Genomic DNA, 6,696 nt, shown 5'->3' on the forward strand with positions numbered 1-6,696 from the left:
CCCGGGCTGCCCCTGAGTTAGTTATATTTACAGCACAACATTGTTCCCGCACACCTGGAACGCTCTACATCGGCTATTGCTGCCACAAGCCTTTGCCCCACAATTATGTGCAGATATAGGTTACAATTCTCAGCCAGTGAAATATAATTCTCTGGTGCCATCCCTGGGTGTGACCTTGACAGAGTAACACCCAAAGGATTATGGCCTATTAGAGTGGAGGGAAGGCTAAGGATAATTCTGAAATGATTTCACTCTGACCACCAGTTGAAACCACCAAATCACACAACTCCTTTCCTTTCAGGCAAAGACACTGAGATCATGATGTTGAGTGGGTAGCTGGAGGTTAAAAATTGTGAGAGCTTTGGACTTGAGCCTAGACCTACTCATTTCCAGGCTTTTCTCTCTGTGGTCTCCATTTCTGTGGGTTTGAGCCTTATAATAAATTTATGTGACCTGGATCCATGACACCTTTACTTACTAAATGGCAACAAAAGGTGCTAGGGAGGGCAGCCTGGGTGGCTCAGCAGTTTAGCGCCGCCTTCAGCTCAGGGCATGATTCTGGGGACTCAGGATCGAGTCCCACGTCTGGCTCCCTGCATGGAGCCTGCTTTACCTTCTGCCTGTGTTTGTGTGTGTGTGTCTCTCTCTCATGAATAAATAAAATCTTAAAAAAAAAAAAAAAAAAGGTGCTGGGGAGCAGATACCTAACTACTGGCTCAGTCGGTAGAGCACATGACCTTTTTTTAAATCTTATTTATTTATTCATGAGAGACAGAGAGGGAGGGGCACAGGCACAGGCAGAGGGAGAAGCAGGCTCTATGCAGGGAGCCTGACGTGGGACTCGATCCTGGATCTACCAGGATCTAGCCCTGAGCTGAAGGCGGCACTAAACCGCTGAGCCACCCCGGCTGCCCTAGAGCACATGACTCTTGATATCAGGATCATGAGTGCAAGCCCCATGTGAGTTCCGGAGCCTACCCTAGAATGATGCCACAATTGTTGTGAAGATCTAAAACAATGAGAACATTGGTACTTAACATATTCTTCATTTGCACCAGAAACTTTAAAGTTTCTAAGTTAGCGGCACTTGTATGGTTCAGATGATTAAGCATCTGCCTTCAGTTCAGGTCATGATCTCAAGGTTCTGGGATTAAGCCCCACATTGGGCTCCCTGCTTGGCAGGGAGTCTACTTCTTTCACTCCTTCTACTCCTCTACCTGCTAATGTTCTGTCTTGGTATCTCTGTCTCAAATGAATAAATAAAATCTTTAAAATAAAATTGTTTCTAAGTTAATGATACCATAATTTCTTTTTTTTCCACAAAATTTTTATAATCTCGTATTTCGTCCCACCCAATTCCTTAAACTTTTGAAGGCGTTAACAGAGGTTCAAGTTAGGTCTACATGAGTCCACAATAGAGGTTTCAAAGTAGGAGAGGTGCTAAGCCTGTGCCCTTACTTCACAAGGGCTGGCTCAAACTAGGTCTTTTGACAAACTCAGTATAGAGCCCCAGATTTCTTCCATACCCCCCAAACTCAGCAGTATCATGTTCATGGAGCAGAGACCACTGGGCCCAGACAGTTAATTAGATGCTCCCTCAGTGTAAGAATATAGAAAAACTTAACACCACCATCAATCAACAGGATCTAATTGACATTTATAGAACACTCCACTCAAAAATAACAAAATTATTCTTAGAAACCCATAAAATATTCACTGACTATACCCTAGACCATAAACCAAAATAATACTCAACATATTTTAAAGTATTAAAATCCCACAGTTCTCTGACTATAATGGGTAAAATTAGAAATTAATATCAGAAATAAAATGGGGAAAAAAATCACTAAACACTTAGAAATTAAATCCCACTCTTCTAAATGGATCAATGAGAAAGTCCCAAGAGAAATTTAAAAATACATTGAACTGATTGAAAATGTAAATATATTTGAGATTTGTGAAGTACAGGTAAAGCAGTGCTAAGAAGGAAATTTATAGCAGTAAATGCTTATATTAAAATTGTAAAAAATTTAAAAATTAAAATAATAAAATAAAATTGAAAAGGGGTGACTGAGTGGCTCAGTTGGTTAAGCATCTGACTCTTAATCTCAGCTCAGAAAAAAAAAAAATCTCAGCTCAGGTCTTGATCCCAGGGTCGTGAGTTCAAGCCCCACACTGGGCTTCATACTGGGTACAGAGTCTACATTAAAAAAAAAAAAAAAAAGGATAAAAGTCTCAAATCAATAATCTGAAGAAATTAGATAAAGAACAAAGCAAATCCAAAGCAATCCAAAAGAAGAAAACAATATGGAGTAAAAGTGGAGGTCAATAAAATAAAAAATAGAAAACCAGGGGAAAAAAATCAATGAAACAAAAGCTGGTTTTTGAAAAGATCATTAAAGTTGAAAACCTCTGATGAGACTGACAAAAAAAGAGACAAGAAAATTATAAATATCAGGAATGAAACATCAGTACCATTTCTGCAGATACCAGACAATAAAGAAATAACTTAATAACTCTTCATACATACATTTGATGATTTAGATAAAATAGAGCAATTCTTCAAAAAGCACAAACTACCACAATTCACCCAATATGAAGTAATTTGGATAGGCCCATAACTATTCAATTAAATTTAGAGTTCAAATTTCTCAAAAAAGAAATCTCTAGAATCAGGTGGTTTCACTGAGGAATTCTACCAAATATTTGAAGAAAAATGAAGAATTCTATGCTGTCTTTCAGAAAATAAAAGGAGCCCTTCCCAGATCATTTTACAAGTCCCATGTTATCTTGATAGCACAACCAGAGGAATAACACAAAAAGAAAACTACATACCAATATCCCTGATGCACAGAGATGTAAAAATCTTCAACAAAATACTAGCAAATCACATCTAATAATATGCTTAAAAATTTATGCAGTATGAAAGTCTAGTCTGTTCAGAATCCTATTGCAAAATACCCCAAACTGGGTAGCTTAGAAGTCGATTTCCAACAGTTCTGGAGGCTGAGAGTTCAAGATTGATATGCCCATAGTGTCAAGTTCTGGTGAAGGCCCTCTTCCTGGCTTTTGGCCCACATCTTCTTCTCAGTATGTCCTCATACCAGGTAATAGGCAAGAGATCTCTGAGGCCTCTTTTTAGAAGAACATGAATCACATTCATAAAGGCTCCACCGTCATGACCAAAGCAGCTCCCAGTCTCCACTTCCTAATACCATTACATTGGCATTAGCATTTCAACATATTACTTTTGCAGGGGACACAAACATTTAGACCACAGCAATGACTGAGTGCATTTATTTTAGGAATAATACGCTGGTTTGAAAAGCAATCAATGTCATGCCCTATATTCATGGGCTAAAGAGACAGAATCATGATCAACTGATGCAAAAAAAGTATTAGACAAGATTCAACACCCAATCAGAATAAAAACTCCCAGCAAACTAGAAATAGAGCAATCTTCCTCAATTTGAGAGTGTCTAAAAAAATGGTACCATGACAAATTGAACTCCAATAAAAAAATACAATAAATAAAATTTTAAAACGCTACCAAAAATAAATAAAAATTTTAAAACTCTACCACTAACATGATACTTAATGTTCAACAACTGAATGCTCTCCCCCACTAATATTAGAAACAAGGCAAGAATATTCACTCTAACCATTCTTAGCCAATATAGTATTGGAAGTCCTAGCTAGCCAGTACAGTAAGGCAAGAAAAGGAAATAAAGGGGTACAGGTTAGAACGAAAGAAATAAAGTCCTGTTTTTGCAAATAACATAATAAAAATCTTGTTCCTAACTACATAGAAAATCCCAAAGAATCTACCAAAATAAACAAACAAACCCTGGAACTGACAAGTTCACTGAATTTGTAGGATAAAAAGTCTGCATCTAAAAATATATTGTGTTTCTATATACTAGTGATGAGGAAGAGAAAGCTGATAATAAGAACGATACTATTTGCAATTGCTAAAAACAAAATGAAACCCTTTGATACAGATCTAACAAAGCATGTACAGGACTTGTATGCTAAAATCTAAAATACTGACGAAAGAATCAAAGATCTGAAGCAATTAGACACATACCATGTTTATGGATTAGAAGACTCAATGTCAATCCTCTTCTTTTTTTTTTTTAAATCAGTGAAATTTTTTTTTTAAGATTTTATTTATTTATTCATAGACACACAGAGAGAGAGGCAGAGACACAGGCATAGGGAGAAGCAGGCTCCATGCAGGGAACCCAATGTGGGACTCGATCCCGGGTCTCCAGGATCACACCCCAGGCTGCAGGCGGTGCCAAACTGCTGCGCCACTGGGGCTGCCCTGTCAAATTGATCTATAGATGACAAAACTAATATAGTTTATCCACCTCTGCTGGATAAGACTACCTAATTTTTAGAGATTTATATCAGCCAGTCTCTTTCTAGATTTCTCCTATTAAACAAGAAAGACACTTATGGCATGATTTACAAAATCAGTCCTCTGGAGTCAAGAGATTACATTTATTTTCTCCTCAACTGAAACCAAGTACTAGCTCCCAGAAGTTTCAATCTGCATCAGCTCTACGATTTAAAGAACTTTATTACTTCAAAATCTCAAAGTATTGGTCTGTCTGAATACATTTTTCACTCATATGTGGAATATAAGAAATAGTGAAAGGGATTATAAGGGAAAGGAGGGAAACTGAGTGGAAAAAATTTAGCGAGGGAGACAAACCATGAGACTCTGGGAAACAAAGGGTTGTGGAAGGGGAGGTTGGGGTAACTGGGTGACAGGCACTAAGGATGGTACTTGATGGGATGAGCACTAGGTGTTATACTATATGTTGGCGAATTGAATTTAAATTTTAAAAATTAAAAAATACATATATACATACACACATTTTTCCATTCCACTGAGAGCAAAAGTACTTTCAAACATTGCACCTTTGCAATAAATGCAGAAGTTCCTTAGAATACTGTGCCAATTAAGCTATTTTGTGATCGAAAAGCAGAGCATCAAAAAAAAGAAAGAAAGAAAAGCAGAGCACCACTCTTGGCAAATAGTGGGCCTGCAAATATTTCCAGTTGTGTGGGGTTTTCTCTACAGGTGCTGTTCCGTCAGATATGCTGACTCATGAGCTTGCTACCAATCACAGCTAATATGTGATCATGGAACGACAGCCTTCTAGTTAATCTCTGGCTATGTTCCCATCCAGATAGCCTTTGTTTCTTGATACAGCAATTGAAGTCCCTGATCTCTTGCTGTAAAAAACAAAACAAACAAACAAAAAAAAACCAAGAACTTATTTCAGGCCCATCCTCACATCAATCCAACTCCTATTCTTTCTTGTGTACCTTCAATGAGTGTTTTAGGGTTGTACTTACACCCACTATCAAAGATTTTTTCCAACGCTTTGCATTTCATTGTTACATTGTTTTTTCTCTTCAAATAGATGAACTGTAAACCCAAAATAAGATAGAATTTAAAGGTAAGGATGTTGGCACTATAACATAAAGTGCTTCTAACTGCAATTTTTTAAAAGCCTCAATATCCAATAAAAGGGCTGACAAAATTATTGATAGCTATAAAATGGAAATGTTGTATAGTCAGTACCAATGATAAAGAGGATTCTACCTATGCTGGATAATTAGATGGACAAAAAATGTCTGCCAAGAAGTGTATGGTCTTAAGATATTTAAAAAATGTTTGAAAAACTTCACAAAAAAATTGTTTAAAATGAGCAGGGAAGAGGAAGGGGGGCAATTAGAGCACCAGCTGAGCAGTAAACCTACCTACAGGATTTTAAAATCAGATATAATGTTTGTTGTTAGAATAACAACAATTAAAACCTCTCCCCCACCTCCCCAAATTGCATGTTTGCCAAACACACACACACACACACACACACATATACCCAGGAACATAAAAGATCTGAAATACTTAAACAAACAAACAAACAAACCTGGTTGCCTTGAGGGAATCAGAACTAAGATGACATTTCTTCACAAAATACTTTATACCTTTGAATATTTTTGCCTTGTGTATATTACCAACTTTGTGTTTTTTTAAACTTGCAAGGCAATACAGGGTTCTTGAACAATCCATTTTCCCTTGCTTGCCATTTCTTGAACAGGCCAAGTACACTCCCTCCCTGCAGCAGTCTTTGCATCTGCTCTCTCTGCCTGGAATGTTCTTCTCTCTAGCTATTCAAATGATTCTGAACTTCCACCTCATGAATCCATTTATTTATTGTTATCATTTAGAGACCCCCTCCCATTTAAAATGAACATATAAAAATAAATAAATAAAATAAAATGAACATATCTCTTACAATTATGCCCATCTTTATCCCTTTACCATGTTTTCTTTGTAATACTTATTGACATTTGACATTAAACTTCACATTTGTTTATTCTCGATATTCATTCACTAAAATGCAAGCTCATTGGGACTAGAATCCTTTGTTGGTTTGTTCCCTCCCAGCCACTAGAATAATGCTTGGCACAGACCCAGGGGTCAGTATGTACCTGATTTCAAGGATAAATAAATCTGAAAGGTGCAGTGCATCTGAGAAGTGACTACATAGCACTGACATATACTATAACATTTCTCAATTTGAGGGCACCATCTTCCCTGGCGAAAGAAATCTGTAGTGCAGTTGGAAAGGGGCCCCCCGCTTTCTTTTCTGAAAGACACACATGTAAACATAC

Source organism: Canis lupus, chromosome 27 (assembly GCF_011100685.1).
Source record: "Canis lupus familiaris isolate Mischka breed German Shepherd chromosome 27, alternate assembly UU_Cfam_GSD_1.0, whole genome shotgun sequence".
NCBI classification, from domain to species: Eukaryota; Metazoa; Chordata; class Mammalia; order Carnivora; family Canidae; genus Canis; species Canis lupus.